The 17,298-nt window shown below is 41.9% G+C and overlaps 1 pseudogene; it reads right to left on the reverse strand.

Moving 5' to 3' along the window:
• The window catches only part of LOC129373375 (protein Jade-1-like), a 103,753-nt pseudogene that overhangs the window by 74,624 nt on the left and 11,831 nt on the right, over nucleotides 1-17,298 (reverse strand).

The following is a 17,298-nucleotide window of genomic DNA, read 5'->3' on the forward strand; positions in this document are numbered from 1 at the left end:
GACCACAAAATCCATCTTATTATCTTGTGATTTCAGCCTGCTGGGAGCTTCACCTCATAAACATCATTCACTTCACCGTTTAACACATGCACTCCTTCTTTTATTTACTGTATTTTAACCACTTTATTCATTCTTTCCATGTGCAGAAACCAAGCCGGCTCCGACCGGAGCCCCACATTACATTCAACAGCTCCGCCAGGGGCTGAAATGGAGAAACATATAATAAAACCCCAAGATAGATCCCATTAATTTTAAGAAAAAGGGCACATCTTCTCATGCGTGTATGTAATTATTCCCGTCTCTGGTTCAGAGTTGTCCCTGGAGACAGAAGCTGTCGAATCACCGGCGCAGTCCTGTTCAGTGTTATGCAACAGCTAATTATTTTCACTCAGCCCCCACAAAAACCAAGATCCAGAGGAAGACAGAGGAGGAAAGGTGCAGGTGGAGAGTAAGTGATAACACGGACAAGAGAGGAGGAGGAGAGACGAGGAAGAGCAACGGGAAGCCAGTGGGGAGAGGAGAAATAATAAATGGAGATGAAGGACAGAGTGTAGGAAAGGGTAAAAAACAGGAACAGTGAAGGGCAAAGAGGCAGCAGAGGATCTTCTGCTTCTCTCAGTGAATCATGCAGAAAAAAGTAAAACAGCGTTTCACATTCAAAGCCTCTCAATAACCAAATATGGAGAAATGTGAACGATTGTGTCAAAGACAGACAGAGCCCGGAGCTCTTTTCCTCTTCCACAATTTTTGAGATTATGTCATAACTCAAAAAAAAATAGAAACAGAAATGTGTCAGCGCCTCCAGCACAACTAAAATGAGGAAAGAGGGATGAAGAGGTGGAGGAGAGGAGAACAGGATGAGATGTGCAAGGCTCTGCTCAGCCGCCTTGCATTATAAGAATACATGGATTTCAGTAAATTATGTGTCTTGAAGCATCTAAGGATGTTTTCAGACCTCAGAGTCCAGCAGAATCAGTTTGATTAGAAAGAAAAACTGAAACATTTGTGCCATGTGCTTCTTTGTCTCTCTGTTCTTTGAGCAGCCTGTTCTCCTCCTGGCCTGTGGGCGCGCTGCACCAACAACCACTGCAGGAAACGACACTAAAACCTCTGAAGACACTGAGAGCAACTTCCTGTTTCACCAGATGAAACAAGATGGAGGCGTCAGAGTTTAGTGATTTCTCTTTAGTCTTGGCTGAAGACCAGGAGCCATTTCTGCTGCTAACGCTACGCTAGCATGTTAGCTTAGGTTGTATTACCCAGAATGCCCTGCGCTGTAGTCCACTTTCTGGTTTTGGAGCGCTCTCTGGTCCACTTGGGGTTCACATTCAAACTGAACCAGACCGAGGTTTGGAGGACCAGAGGTCAGAGGTCGATTAGTGTTCACACCTCACCAAACGAAAGGGCGTATTTCAATGAACCCGAATTGAAACAGTTTCAGTCCAAGTTTTGGAAAGGTCAAAAAAATTCCTCACTGTGGAATTGTCCTTTACCTCAGCATCTGAACAACCCCAGTTGATCTCATGTTGCGCTATGCAAGAGCTCAGTCTGCACGGGTAAAGATTTACTCCTCTTCGACAGTCAGATGCCAGAGGAGCTGCATCCTAACTCCAGATGTAGGAGTGTTAACCTTTCAACCCCAGATGGTCAGGCATTTCAACTTTAGCAATCTAAACTTTACGCTCTTTGTAAATTTAAAAATAAAACTTTGACATAAGGACGCGAAGACGAAAAACATAACCAGGATTTTCTATGAATAATTTGGAGTTTATAATAATAATAGGTGAACCACAAACAGGCGGCCGTCCAGTGAACAAATATTTCTCCAAACTTTGTTTCCAGTTTCATCCAAACCGGTAAGATCCTAAAAATATTTCCATATTTATTCTGTTCCAGACGGTGGAACAACATGGATGCAATTTAAGCAAAACAGATGGAAGAAAAGATGTTTATTCAACATCTTGTATTTTATTACAAAATGTAATAAAATAGACACTGTTGATAGCAGCCCATCACAAAAACAATTGATCCCAACTGGTTTTATTTAGCTGAATTCATGAGGAAAACATGAATAAAAAAGGTTTAAAGAGCAATTAGTGAATCATTTTTCACACAACAGATGATCATCAAAAGAGGTTTTCTCAAACTAATCCCCAAATTAACTCATTTTAAGTATTTGTAATCTGCAGTAAACGTTTCTGTTTTTGTTTTTCATTTTTCCACCTACTTATTTTAGATGAATATCAAAACAACCTGCAGAAATATTTATGAATACTTTCAAAATAAAGTCAGAAACAAATTTTCATTTGAAATAGTCTCAAAACAATATTATTGTTTATTGCAATAAATCTCCCAGCAACATTTGCCACCGACATAAATGAGACAAATCATTCTTAAAAGGAAAAACAAGCATTTAAAATGGTGTAAAAACATTAAAATTCACTATAATCAGCAACTTAGAGTTGATTTTTTTCACCTGCAGAAACTGTTACATTTCTAACCCACAGAGAAAAACCAAGTCAAACTGCCTGCAGCTGCAAACTGTAAGTGCCATGAAATGTGCTCAGTAGAAAAGGTTTCACAGATGCTGCTGCAATCCATGCATGCATCCACGCTGTAAAAATAACTAAACTTTCAGCTGATTCTCTCTGGGAAATTCATTAGGTAGTCTGTCTTCCCAGAGCTCTGAGTGTGTGGCCTCTCAGTGCTACAAGCATTACTGGCTAGTCTGAGCATTTTCATTAGTTCCTCGAATGCCAGAATGAAACCACATGGGTATGTGGAGCAGCTGCTGGGAGATCTGCCTTCCTCTGCCTTCCTCTGCCAAGCGGTTGGCACATCTGCCAGCCACCTTAACATCTGTATCTGCCTGATCCACGGCGTGTGTGAATCCAACCCTACTGCCCCTCGTGTACCAATCACAATATTACACGTTGTGGTTCTGATCAGCAGTATTTCTCTGTGTTTGGTGATTCCACTCGAGTAAATTAGACAAAGGAAGCCGCTTTTAATCGACCTCTGACCTCAGGTCCTCCAAACCTCGGTCTGGATTCGGTGGAAGTGAACTCTGGTTCGGTTTGAATGTGAACGCCAAGTGGACCAGAGACCGCTTGGGGGAAATGGACAGAACAGGGCATTCTGGGTAAATACAACCAAACCTAACGTGCTAGCCTAGAGCTAGTAGCAGAAATGGTCCTCATCTTTAGCCAAAGACTAAACCGCCAAAATCTGATGCCTCCATCTTGTTTCCATTTGGTGAATAAAGAAGTTGCGCTCAGTGTCTTCAGAGGTTTTTGTGTTGTTTCCTGCAGCGCCCCACAGGCCAGGAGGGGAACAGGCTGCTCACATGGCAGGTTGGTTGGTTTAACTGTTTAAAGCTTTTCAGTCACTTCAGAGTAAATAACCCTCTAAACACTCTGCTATGGATAAATCCTACCTGACCACAGGTTCTGGGATGGCCTCCAGGTTGGCTGGGACCTGAACCCCCTTCTCCCACTCCTGTCTCCACGGGTCGGACAGAAACGTAGAAGTCGTCTGGGCCGAGCTGGGCCGAGTCCGGCAGCTTCATGGCCGTGATGAAGTCTGTCCGAAACACCTGGAGGGAGAGAGAGACGGGGAAATGCTGCTAACTGACGCAACAAACACAAATCCATGAGCAGAAAATTTTTTACTTTGGTGATGACATTAAATCACTTTTTTACTTTCAGTAATGAGCAGGAAAAGAGAAAACACAAAGATTTCTTAGTTCATAACCCCAAAATTTGTACATGTTTAACTTAAAACTGCCCCTAAAAAATATTTATTTTAACCAAAACAACCAACTGTTGCAATTTCTTGTTGTCTTCTTTCCTCTGATAAAGTCCAGGCTTTCCACATAGAGCTTGGAATGATACAGTTTCCCTTAAACAGCTTCGTATCTCCAGAAGAAGTCCATCTGGATGAGTTTTTGTTTTCCATTTGAAACAAAATCAACAAAACTGTGTACAGCGTAACTGTAAGCAGACAGAACTCTCCGTCTGGGTCCAAATGCAACAGTCAGTCCAACAGAAACAGACAGCAGCATGTGAGAGCTGGATGCTTCGTATGGAGCCTGAAGCTTCCTGACAGCTCAAACTTACACTTGATACGGGCCTGAATGATCCATTCATCCTGCTTCCCGATGTTACCTCCACTGAAAACAGCAAGCCCAACAGGAACAACTAGCTCGTTTTTCGAATATCATTCACAGTTTTGACGTTTCTACCAACATTTATATCCATATTTCACCTTTCCAACATTATAAATACAAACCACAGACCAATGGGAAGACTTCAACACCAGATCACCAGGAGTCACCGATGGCACTTTAAAGGTTCAGTTTTATGTGTTTCTCATCCTACAGACAAACTAAGAACTTTTTTGGCAATAAGTTCATGTTTTCTGGTGACTGGAAAATTTGCTATTTTTAAAAACGTCACATTCAAGAACCCGGTCCGTTACCTAGCAACCAGCTGGTTTTCCTGCTGCATAATGGCTGCTGGAAACCAGAGCTTTTGTTGCTGACTCACCATCCAGAAACTTCATTTCAAAATTCATGGAAATATCTGAAAATGATAAATATGGGCAGTTTGAACCATTAGCTGAGGGAAAGTGGACCAAACTAGCAAAAATGTCTTTTCCTTCATTTGCTGCATGAAACATTGAAGTGAATCAATGAATATACAATAATGAATAAAACCATCTTTGGAGAGTTGGTTGTGTTTTCTGTTAATTGTGAGATAATACTAATAAATATGTAGTTATGTGCACCAATGGAGCAAAAAGAGAAGCAGGCTCTGACAAACTGAGAGGAAAAGGACGGAGGAGGAAGTATTAAAGGCAATCATTGCAGTAAAGTGTTGGCATTAACCTAAAAACCTTTAAAGGTCAACATAAACAAAGCAGATGTAAATTCAGACGCATTTAAATCCTGCATGTAGGAGGTTTCCTGAAATAAACCAGGTGTTTATGAGAGCCAGGCAGAGGCTGCTCTCACACACTGAGCCTCTGCAGCAGCGACACCCATCAGCCATGAAGAGAAGGCATCGCCAACACTCACACTAAACACAAGCAGCAACAACACCATGACTGAGGACCCTGTTTATCGGCTCCTCATTATCATTTGATTGGTTGTTCCTCTTCAAACTGTCCTCTGAATTTCTAACTTCAGTTCATCCACTTAACTTCAGTTTGATGTCAGATCAAGAGGTTGGAACAAATTAGACAAGACAGCAACAACAAAGATGTTCCAGTGTTATGAAGGTGAGTCATGATGCTTCCTGGTGCAGGTTAGGATAGATTGGCCTAAACAAAACATGTTCATTACTTTTTTTACATCATTCCTAGATAATCACTTCTGCCTGTTTAGGGTCTCTGTCACTTTAAATCCAGATCAGCTGCTGCTGGCCACGCCCCAACTCAACGTTTACACCCACCCATGAAAATGGCTGCAAAGAGATGCACAATTATACAACAAGCATTAGCGGAGCCTCCTGCACAACCAACCAAAATGCAGCAGTGGTTTCTGGATGGTGAGTTAACAACTAAACTTTTGTGTTTTCCAGCAGCCATTGTACAGCTGGAAAACCGCTGACCAAACGCTGGAGATCAGCTGGGGTTGCTAGGTAGCGGTGATGTGTAACGGTGTAACAATTATGAAATTTTTGTAACTTTTAACTTATTGACAAGAATTAGCTAGATGCTTTTTTGGAAGCATTTGAGACCCAAAATACTTTTAAATATTTATTTATCACTATTATGCAATTACTTTTAACAAAAACAACTTCAGCTCCCATCATCTACAGAAAATACTCCCAAAATGTCAGATTTTATCCACTTTCTTTCCTTTGTAACATCATTTTCAGCAATCGATTGTTGGAGTCACGTTCAGGACCAGAATAACAGCGTCTGTCCGTCCAGCCGTTCTTGGCCGAAAAGCCACCAGAATCAGTGATGATGATTTAAGTGCAGTAAGAACTGGAAGATGAGTCACGGTGCATGAAAGGTCTGAATGTAAAAAGCAGCATGGCTGCCTCTGCTGAGGGCCAGGCCAACACAAAAAATAATAAACCCGGGCGAGAAGTGGAGTGTGTGACTGCGAGTGTGTGTTCAGCTGCAGAACCTGTTGCAGCCGACAGTCCCGTCACCGATAGTGTTGCTGCCCCAATGCAGGATTTTCTGCGTCTGAGTTCATGTTAGACGTAAAATCGAGACTGTAATAGATCTTTTCTTTCCCCTTCAGCAAAACAAGCAGAACAGATAAAGACTCGGGGCGACCGGCTACTCCCTCATCTCTTTTTTCTCAATCCATCTTTATGCCGCTGCTTTCATATTTTGCTCTCCAGTGGAGAGAAAGAAAATGAAATAAAGACTAGAGGAGACAGTAAGTGATGAGAAAACATAAAATCTAAAGTATATTAGGTAGTGAGGAAATAGATGGAAAGAGGGAAAAAACAACAGGGTAATGTGAAACAAGTCGAGCAGCGAAGGAAAAGAGAATGGGACGTCAGTATATCAGTTTTATTGCTGTGTGTTTGTACAGGAATGGCTGCAGCTAATTAATGTCTAGGAAACTCTATTACAAGCTCCTGCAGTTTTATGTTCTGCCTTCTGCCAGCCTCCCCTGCACACCTTGTTCATCTTTTCCCAACTCATTTCTTACAGACAAAACACTTAGCCGCCGCCCTCCCTGACTGACGGAGACAAGACGGGAGGTTGTGTTACAATGAGCTTATTTTACACAATGATACGTAACAACAGAAACACTTTCCTCCACTAAACACATCAAGGAGAAAAATCTGCCGGAGCTGATTTGATTGTTCTAACTTGTTTGTCTTCTGCAGAGTGAGTTAACGTCTGTGTTCCACACAAGACCCAAAAAGAAACACGCTTGGCATCTTATTGTCACAGAGGAACTGATGAGGAGTCATGAGGCAACAAATGTCGTTTCTGGCTGCTCTGCTGGTGGACAGAGACTGTTGCGTAATAAGGCTGAGGGGAACAATGGAAACTCTGTCGGTAATTACTTCAAAAGTGCATTTCGTTCCATCCATCACTTGATTTATTTGCAGCTTGAAACATTTTTCCACATCGATCAAACATAATAACTGCACTGCAGACGTGCAATTCAATTTTGCCATTTCCGCGCAGTCTTCCAAATTTTTACAAATTGCAAAGAGTGGATAAAAATGCCAAGTGGATTTTCCAAATCCAACAAAAGATGGAAAGGAACAGCAAATTCCCAACAGAAAATATACTTAAATATGCAACTATTCATCTGTTTGTTGTTATATCACTTGGTGCTTTATAACACTTGTTCCATTTTCAAAGAAATATTAGCTTTCCAAAAATGTAGGGCTGATGAATTCACATTACTTTTCATCAGAATTGTAGCAGCTTCTCAAAATCCAGAGTAAAGAAGCAACCTTACATGCCTCTGTCAGTGCACCAGCTCAGTTTAGTCCGACTGAATCCAACTTGAGTCCGGTTTGCTTGTGAAGGTGTGAACCGAAATCAGACTGATGTGGACAAAAGAGCAAAGGCAGGCGCACCTAGAAAAATCAGTTGCGGTTTGGTTGAAGCGAACTCTGAACGCTGATGTGAACAGCAAGCAGAACAAAGCAGGAAGTGCAGGGCATTCTGGGTAAATCCAACCAAAGCTAACGTGTTAGCCTAGCGTTAGCAGCAGAAATGGCTCCTGGCCTTCAGCCAAAGACTAAAGAGAAATCACTAAACTCTGACGCCTCCATCTTGTTTCATCTGGTGAAAACAGGAAGTTGCTCTCAGCATCTTTAGAGGTTTTAGTGTCGTTTCCTGCAGTGGTTGTGGGTGCAGCGCCCCCACAGGCCAGGAGGGGAACAGGCTGGTTTGACTCAAAGCCACAGCAGCTGGTGGAGTTCTGATTTCTAATCAAACCGAGTCCAACTGATTATCATGAAGAAAACATTCTGTGGATCATTGTGGAAAATGCAGAAACAAAACATTATCTGAGTCTTAGAAATTAATTCCATGTCGTCTTTCTATTTTAGTTTCTTTTACACAATTTGCATATAATGTGAAGTAACATAAACCACTTTGCTTTGCTGTTGATTCCCTCATGCACCATGGATTTTACCATGTTAAATCTGCCGTCTTCATGCTAACAAATGGCTTTGAGTTTAATTTTACAACTCAACCACCTGCACAAAAACATAACTGAGCTAACAGTTTTACTGAATTTAGTTCAAATTCAACATTATTTTTATGACATGGCTCTGCATAATTCATCGTTTTTTTTCATTTTTAAGGTTAAGAAATCTGATAACTGAAACATTCCATGTACAAATCCCGCCTGGACCCCTGCTGAACCCTGACTCAGCTGGTTTTTACGCAGCATGCGGCCGACTACCTGTCTGGTCTTATTACGTGGCCTGACTCGTATCGCTCAACATCTACAAGGCAGTGATAAACTAGCACTCTTCACTTCCTCCTGTGCTAAGAAAAACAAAAAAACACGGAGGATGACAGCCGAAATCTGACATTTAAAACCAGGAAACACATCCAAGTAAAGACAACACACACACATACTAATGTGTACACACACCGTAACAAAAGGAGACAAATACACACCGATACAAAGACTGAACTGGATTAAACACACACCCAGAGAAAGAAATGTAACCATTTATATGTATACACAAGCAGAGACACACAACACAGGTCCACCCACTAAATAGACCTTATTATGGTGCTGCTGAGTCAGTTTTCTTAAAGCGCAGTGATCGCACTTTAAATGCTTTCAAAGGCCAAAAGACAGCTCACAATAGTTTATCCTGAAAACAGGCTGGTTCATGTTTGGGTTTAACGAGGATGAGAATCCTGACACAGAGAGAAAGGTGAAGCTTATCTGTGACTTCCTGCTGTTCTTACTCTGCACACTGTCCAGTTATATGCATCATTTAAACTAACTAATAAAGAACAGGGGACAAAAACATATCAGGCAAAAAAATAAAAGGAGAATGTTTTCAACAAAAGTTTGGTCAGTTCATCGTTGGTTGGGTTGTTTGGTCAGTTGGTCGTTGGTTGTGTTGTTTGGTCAGTTGGTCGTTGGTTGTGTTGTTTGGTCAGTTGGTCGTTGGTTGTGTTGTTTGGTCAGTTCATCGTTGGTTGTGTTGTTTGGTCAGTTGGTCGTTGGTTGTGTTGTTTGGTCAGTTGGTTGTTGGTTGTGTTGTTTGGTCAGTTGGTCGTTGGTTGTGTTGTTTGGTCAGTTGGTCGTTGGTTGTGTTGTTTGGCCAGTTGGTTGTTGGTTGTGTTGTTTGGTCAGTTGGTCGTTGGTTGTGTTGTTTGGTCAGTTGGTCGTTGGTTGTGTTGTTTGGTCAGTTGGTCGTTGGTTGTGTTGTTTGGCCAGTTGGTAGTTGGTTGTGTTGTTTGGTCAGTTGGTCGTTGGTTGTGTTGTTTGGTCATTTGGTTGTTGGTTGTGTTGTTTGGTCAGTTGGTTGTTGGTTGTGTTGTTTGGTCAGTTGGTTGTTGGTTGTGTTGTTTGGTCAGTTGGTCGTTGGTTGTGTTGTTTGGTCAGTTGGTTGTTGGTTGTGTTGTTTGGCCAGTTGGTAGTTGGTTGTGTTGTTTGGTCAGTTGGTCGTTGGTTGTGTTGTTTGGTCAGTTGGTCGTTGGTTGTGTTGTTTGGCCAGTTGGTAGTTGGTTGTGTTGTTTGGTCAGTTGGTCGTTGGTTGTGTTGTTTGGTCAGTTGGTCGTTGGTTGTGTTGTTTGGCCAGTTGGTTGTTGGTTGTGTTGTTTGGTCAGTTGGTTGTTGGTTGTGTTGTTTGGCCAGTTGGTTGTTGGTTGTGTTGTTTGGTCATTTGGTTGTTGGTTGTGTTGTTTGGCCAGTTGGTTGTTGGTTGTGTTGTTTGGTCAGTTGGTCGTTGGTTGTGTTGTTTGGTCAGTTGTTGGTTGTGTTGTTTGGTCAGTTGGTCGTTGGTTGTGTTGTTTGGTCAGTTGGTCGTTGGTTGTGTTGTTTGGCCAGTTGGTTGTTGGTTGTGTTGTTTGGCCAGTTGGTTGTTGGTTGTGTTGTTTGGCCAGTTGGTTGTTGGTTGTGTTGTTTGGCCAGTTGGTTGTTGGTTGTGTTGTTTGGTCAGTTGGTTGTTGGTTGTGTTGTTTGGCCAGTTGGTTGTTGGTTGTGTTGTTTGGCCAGTTGGTCGTTGGTTGTGTTGTTTGGTCAGTTGGTCGTTGGTTGTGTTGTTTGGTCAGTTCATCGTTGGTTGTGTTGTTTGGTCAGTTGGTCGTTGGTTGTGTTGTTTGGTCAGTTCATCGTTGGTTGTGTTGTTTGGTCAGTTGGTCGTTGGTTGTGTTGTTTGGTCAGTTGGTTGTTGGTTGTGTTGTTTGGTCAGTTGGTCGTTGGTTGTGTTGTTTGGTCAGTTGGTCGTTGGTTGTGTTTGTTTGGCCAGTTGGTTGTTGGTTGTGTTGTTTGGCCAGTTGGTTGTTGGTTGTGTTGTTTGGCCAGTTGGTCGTTGGTTGTGTTGTTTGGTCAGTTGGTCGTTGGTTGTGTTGTTTGGCCAGTTGGTAGTTGGTTGTGTTGTTTGGTCAGTTGGTCGTTGGTTGTGTTGTTTGGTCATTTGGTTGTTGGTTGTGTTGTTTGGTCAGTTGGTTGTTGGTTGTGTTGTTTGGTCAGTTGGTTGTTGGTTGTGTTGTTTGGTCAGTTGGTCGTTGGTTGTGTTGTTTGGTCAGTTGGTTGTTGGTTGTGTTGTTTGGCCAGTTGGTAGTTGGTTGTGTTGTTTGGTCAGTTGGTCATTGGTTGTGCTGTTTGGTCAGTTGGTCGTTGGTTGTGTTGTTTGGCCAGTTGGTAGTTGGTTGTGTTGTTTGGTCAGTTGGTCATTGGTTGTGCTGTTTGGTCAGTTGGTCGTTGGTTGTGTGGTTTGGCCAGTTGGTTGTTGGTTGGGTTGTTTGGTCAGTTGGTCGTTGGTTGTGTTGTTTGGCCAGTTGGTCGTTGGTTGTGTTGTTTGGTCAGTTGGTCGTTGGTTGTGTTGTTTGGTCATTTGGTTGTTGGTTGTGTTGTTTGGCCAGTTGGTTGTTGGTTGTGTTGTTTGGTCAGTTGGTCGTTGGTTGTGTTGTTTGGTCAGTTCATCGTTGGTTGTGTTGTTTGGTCAGTTGGTCGTTGGTTGTGTTGTTTGGTCAGTTCATCGTTGGTTGTGTTGTTTGGTCAGTTGGTCGTTGGTTGTGTTGTTTGGTCAGTTGGTCGTTGGTTGTGTTGTTTGGTCAGTTCATCGTTGGTTGTGTTGTTTGGTCAGTTGGTCGTTGGTTGTGTTGTTTGGTCAGTTCATCGTTGGTTGTGTTGTTTGGTCAGTTGGTCGTTGGTTGTGTTGTTTGGTCAGTTGGTTGTTGGTTGTGTTGTTTGGTCAGTTGGTCGTTGGTTGTGTTGTTTGGTCAGTTGGTCGTTGGTTGTGTTGTTGGCCAGTTGGTTGTTGGTTGTGTTGTTTGGCCAGTTTGGTTGTTGGTTGTGTTTTTGGCCAGTTGGTCGTTGGTTGTGTTGTTTGGTCAGTTGGTTGTTGGTTGTGTTGTTTGGCCAGTTGGTAGTTGGTTGTGTTGTTTGGTCAGTTGGTCGTTGGTTGTGTTGTTTGGTCATTTGGTTGTTGGTTGTGTTGTTTGGTCAGTTGGTTGTTGGTTGTGTTGTTTGGTCAGTTGGTTGTTGGTTGTGTTGTTTGGTCAGTTGGTCGTTGGTTGTGTTGTTTGGTCATTGGTTGTTGGTTGTGTTGTTTGGTCAGTTGGTAGTTGGTTGTGTTGTTTGGTCAGTTGGTCATTGGTTGTGCTGTTTGGTCAGTTGGTCGTTGGTTGTGTTGTTTGGCCAGTTGGTAGTTGGTTTGTGTTGTTTGGTCAGTTGGTCATTGGTTGTGCTGTTTGGTCAGTTGGTCGTTGGTTGTGTTGTTTGGCCAGTTGGTTGTTGGTTGGGTTTGTTTGGTCAGTTGGTCGTTGGTTGTGTTGTTTGGCCAGATGGTCGTTGGTTGTGTTGTTTGGTCAGTTGGTCGTTGGTTGTGTTGTTTGGTCATTTGGTTGTTGGTTGTGTTGTTTGGCCAGTTGGTTGTTGGTTGTGTTGTTTGGCCAGTTGGTCGTTGGTTGTGTTGTTTGGTCAGTTGGTCGTTGGTTGTGTTGTTTGGTCAGTTGGTAGTTGGTTGTGTTGTTTGGTCAGTTGGTCGTTGGTTGTGTTGTTTGGTCATTTGGTTGTTGGTTGTGTTGTTTGGCCAGTTGGTTGTTGGTTGTGTTGTTTGGCCAGTTGGTCGTTGGTTGTGTTGTTTGGTCAGTTGGTCGTTGGTTGTGTTGTTTGGTCAGTTGGTTGTTGGTTGTGTTGTTTGGTCAGTTGGTCGTTGGTTGTGTTGTTTGGTCAGTTGGTTGTTGGTTGTGTTGTTTGGTCATTTGGTTGTTGGTTGTGTTGTTTGGTCAGTTGGTCGTTGGTTGTGTTGTTTGGTCAGTTGGTTGTTGGTTGTGTTGTTTGGTCATTTGGTTGTTGGTTGTGTTGTTTGGTCAGTTGGTCGTTGGTTGTGTTGTTTGGTCAGTTGGTTGTTGGTTGTGTTGTTTGGTCATTTGGTTGTTGGTTGTGTTGTTTGGTCAGTTGGTCGTTGGTTGTGTTGTTTGGTCAGTTGGTCGTTGGTTGTGTTGTTTGGTCAGTTGGTTTTTGGTTGTGTTGTTTGGTCATTTGGTTGTTGGTTGTGTTGTTTGGTCAGTTGGTTGTTGGTTGTGTTGTTTGGTCAGTTGGTCGTTGGTTGTGTTGTTTGGTCAGTTGGTTGTTGGTTGTGTTGTTTGGTCATTTGGTTGTTGGTTGTGTTGTTTGGTCAGTTGGTTGTTGGTTGTGTTGTTTGGTCAGTTGGTTGTTGGTTGTGTTGTTTTGGTCAGTTGGTTGTTGGTTGTGTTGTTTGGCCAGTTGCCTCTTGGAGCATCAGTGGGTTTCTCGTTCTCTGTTAGATCTGTCGATGAGGTGAAGGAGTTTGTCTGATGGTCATCTGTCACTTGCTGGCTTTCTGCTTATGTGTTTGAGTGAATGTGAAACATTTTGATCTTTTTAAGTGTTTTTCTATAGAGCATGTAGGATGATTGAAATGAAGGTATATGATTGTCTTCAAAGTGTGATCACACAAACCCAACTTACTTGGTTTTCAAACTACAGCATTCTGGTCAATATCTGTTATTTTAAAATCCGAGTACTCTTCTGCTAAGAAGAGAAATCTGAGGCAAAAAAGGATCAAACAGTAAAAAAGGAGTGAGAAAGCACAATTAAAATAAATTAGAATAGCAAAAGAGGAATTAAGGAAATGGAAGGGCAAGAAAAAGAAAAGATTAGTTTTCTCCTCTGGGCATCATGGCTACCTGGCTCTCCAAATGCGTCATGGCAGATGTCAGCTCACAGAGAGAAGAGGATAATTTTAGCAGCCACATCACAGCACAGGCTCTAATGATTGGCTGCTTGGAAGGACCACAGGACTCAGGAAGAAGTGTGTGCATGTATGTATGTGTGTGAGTGTTGAGTGGGTGATCATGAGTGAGAAAAAGACGAAGGAAAGAAAGGGCTTGATGAAAAGTGTCAGAAAGAGAGAGGGGAAAGGCTGTGCTTGTGTGTGAACAAGACGGAGGGAGATCAGTGCATTAGTCCAGTGACTCAGAGATTTCAAACATGCACAAAGATGGAAATCCATCATCGCTCTCACTATGTAATGTATTCAGCAAATTATAGTCTTCAGCTTTCATTTTTAAGTGCACATTCAATTCAGTGCAATTTAAAATTCTGAGGTGAGTGAGGTTTTAGTGTGGTTAACATACAAAAAGAAATTGGGAAGATTTCAATGAATTCTAGTTTTCTCCCTTAAGAGGCATTTTTGTCATAAGCGTTCTGCTGAGATACAATTTAATTTAGGATAAGTTACATTTACACTGATTATAAAGCCTTAAGAAATAGAGGGGTTGACATTTGTTGACTGGCCGGTTGTCTCAGGGTGGAGGCTGGTCAGTTGTTGAACAGAGAGGCTCAGTTGGTTAGTTGGCTGAAGTGGGACAATGCTTGGTCAGGAACTTGTTGGACCTTTCTGAGTGGGTTGGGGGCTTGTTTTGGGGTGAGTGGGTGACATGGTAGTCCACTCAGTTGCTTCTTTGTTTGGTTTAGGAGGTTTCTTTATCAGCTGGTTGGTTGTCTCTGGGTGGGGTAAGACGGTGAACAAGTCGTTGGTTGTTTTGGGGTGAGTGGGTGACATGGTAGTCCACTCAGTTGGTTGGATGTGTTGGGGATGTATCTGCCTATTACTTATTAGTTGATTCTGGGTGGATTCGTGGTTTGGTTCATTGCTTAGTGTTGCTTTTCTGATGATGCCAAACGACATAAAGATTGTAGTGAGAAAAGCAGAAAACTCAGATGTCTTGTTTTTTCTTATGTAAGTAAAATTGTTTGAAATGATTTACTGTTTGAAGAAATTATGTTTAGAGCTTTTGTATTTAATCAAAAAGCTCGACATGAATGAAACAGAAAGAATGAGATGGAGAAGGACAGACCAATGCAACAGAGAAAGGAAGAACATTCAGTTTTCCTGATGGTCACCCAGAACCGCTTTTACTTTGTGTCATAATAGTTCCTTTTTCTCGCCATTTTCACATGTCACAAACTTTCACAACATAGAACAGAATGGCAGATATAGCTTTTATGAATAGTTAATAAATTTTCAAATGGACTGAAATTTGTTCCAGTCCAGAAGTTTAATGTTTACTAACTCCACCATCTGCTTTATTCAGGAAAGTTTCTTCAAGGAAAATTTCTAACTGTTGGTTTGAGGTGAAGTTGAAAGATAAAAAAATGATTCTAATTTATTAATCCTCCTACTTTGTGAAGTTATCTAGTGCACCAAATGCACTAGATAACTTCAGTTAACAGCAGTTATCCAGTGGCGAAGATGAATGTCACAAGTTACTTAGCAACTGCAATGAAGGCAACCCGTTACATAGCAAACCCAGCTGATCTCCAGCGTGTGGTCAGCTAGTTTTCCTGCTGTACAATGGCTGCTAGAAAATACAAGAGTTTTGTTGTTGACTCATCATCCAGAAACCACTTGCTGCATTCTGGTTGGTTGTGCAGGAGGCTAAACTAATGCTTTTCTAAGATGCACGGTTGGAAAATTGTGCATGTGTTTGCAGCCATTTTCAGGTGCGAGCGTAAATGTTGAGTTGGGGGCGTGGCCAACAGCAGCTTGTTTGGATTTAAAGTGACAGAGGCCCTAAAACAGCCCAATCCAAAAGGAGCTCAGACTGGAATCTCATTATCTAACAAATATATTGAATATTGAATGACCACTGACCTATTTTAACCTTTTCAAGGAAAGAGATCAGATATATTCATAAAACTTGTTAAGACATTTTAAGGATGTGCAAACGTCTTGACCAGGAAATCATTACGCTGGATGAAGCAAGCCAATTTCACATGTTTGCATCTTCAGACTCCAAATGGTTACTTACAAAACCAAGGTCAGGAGGAAGCAAAAAGGATTAAAACATCAGAACCTCAACACTCCGTTCCCCAGATATTTTAACAGCGCCCCCCGATGAGTGAACACTGATGTATCAATCAGAAGATGTTTTTCTGCTTCTCCCTAAAAATGGCATCAGACATATTTCAGATGGCAGATTGTACAGATTGTTCTTTGTGCGATTGCTGCATATCAGGCTCCCTGCTGAGCTCAGAGCACACAAGCCCGGAGGAAACTTTCGCTCGGTAACAAAACCAACCGTCTCCTGTTGGATGAGAGGGAGGAAAGATACGCAAAAGCAAAAGTGGAGGCAGTCTGTGAGTTATTATGCAGCAACATCTCTCGCTGACATGAATCAGTCACATCAACACCCCTCACCAGCTTGACGCTTCTACAAATAAAGGACTTGATATGAATGTGAAAAAGATTTCCTGGTGCTCCTTCTGAAAACTCCTTTCTCCCTCTTAGATCTGCAAAATGTCACATCTGTAGCTATTATGCTGTCTTCATATAGTTCTGAGCTCTGAAAAGATACAGAGCCTACAATTTGTGGCCCTCATTAGGTTGAGACGAGACAGCGAACAAGTCCTTTTGAGGTTTGTCTGAAGGCGGCTCCTCATCGCACGGCGCTGGCCTGAATGATTCGCGGAGCGACTGAGGCGCTCCCCTTCCACGCCAAGGGCAGGCTGATTGCCAACACGCCGCTCAAAGGTCACGCAATTAAGCTTTGTTCCTGCTTCAATGCGGCTGCCGCTGACTGACTGCGCTCAGACTGAACAGATGTGATTTTTGGCCTCTATTGAGCTTTAAGAAATGTCACAGATTCATGCTTACAATGAGGAATAAGTAAAAAAAGAAACAGTAGCCAAAATTATCTCTGAACTTTGTTGAAACTTGGAAACTAGTTACATTTAGAAAAGGGTTGCATGATACCAGGAAAACATGCAATTGCACTTTGCTGAAAATTGAGATGTTGCTATTAGTTATAATTCATCCACATCTTTCCATGTCATTGTGGAGAACTTTCTACGGTGGCCCCTAAGGGACACAGAGAATATGTTTTCATTTTCTCGTAATCATGCATGAGTTGCTTCATGAGGAATATTGAATATTTCTGCTACAATATGAAGTTTTTCCAATTTAGGTCACAAATGCATCACAAATTTTTGTTCAAAATGCAAAAGTAAAACAGAGATAAACAGAAACTTTCCGTAAAAGGAAAGAGTGAAAACAAGCTTTCAAACTATTTGGACAACTTCAGCGCCAACATTCAGTCGGTAGAGTCAGAGATGGACCGAAGCAACATGGACTCGTCCTACCTAACGGGATAACGCTTCACGCCTCAGATCATCTCAAACGTACACATAATGAGTTCGCTGTTCTCCAAACATCCCCATCCCACAGAGCGTCTCTGTTGTGTGATGGAATGAGAGATTAGCGCCGGCGATGTGCAGCAGCTGCACAAAGCCTCAGAGAAATATTTCCAACAACTTGTTGAACATATGACGTAAATAATTACAGCGGTTCTGAAGGGATTTACAGGAAAACAAAGGAACACATGTCAAGAAAATGATATTTAAAAAACTAAATATTATTAAAAAATGTGTATCAATGTACAAGTCAAAGTTTCACCATATTTCCAAACAAATAAAAGTCTATTGTGGTCCAAAAACTTCAGAAGAGTTATAAGCTGAAACAGGCCTGGATATTAAAATCAATTCTGAAACGATTAATATGATTAATCAATTGTCAAAAAATTCCACTAATTTAGTAATCAATTCATCATTAACTAGAGATTACGCCGTGTTCCAAATTA

This window comes from Poeciliopsis prolifica, unplaced genomic scaffold (assembly GCF_027474105.1).
Source record: "Poeciliopsis prolifica strain line A6 unplaced genomic scaffold, Auburn_PproV2 SCAFFOLD033, whole genome shotgun sequence".
NCBI classification, from domain to species: Eukaryota; Metazoa; Chordata; class Actinopteri; order Cyprinodontiformes; family Poeciliidae; genus Poeciliopsis; species Poeciliopsis prolifica.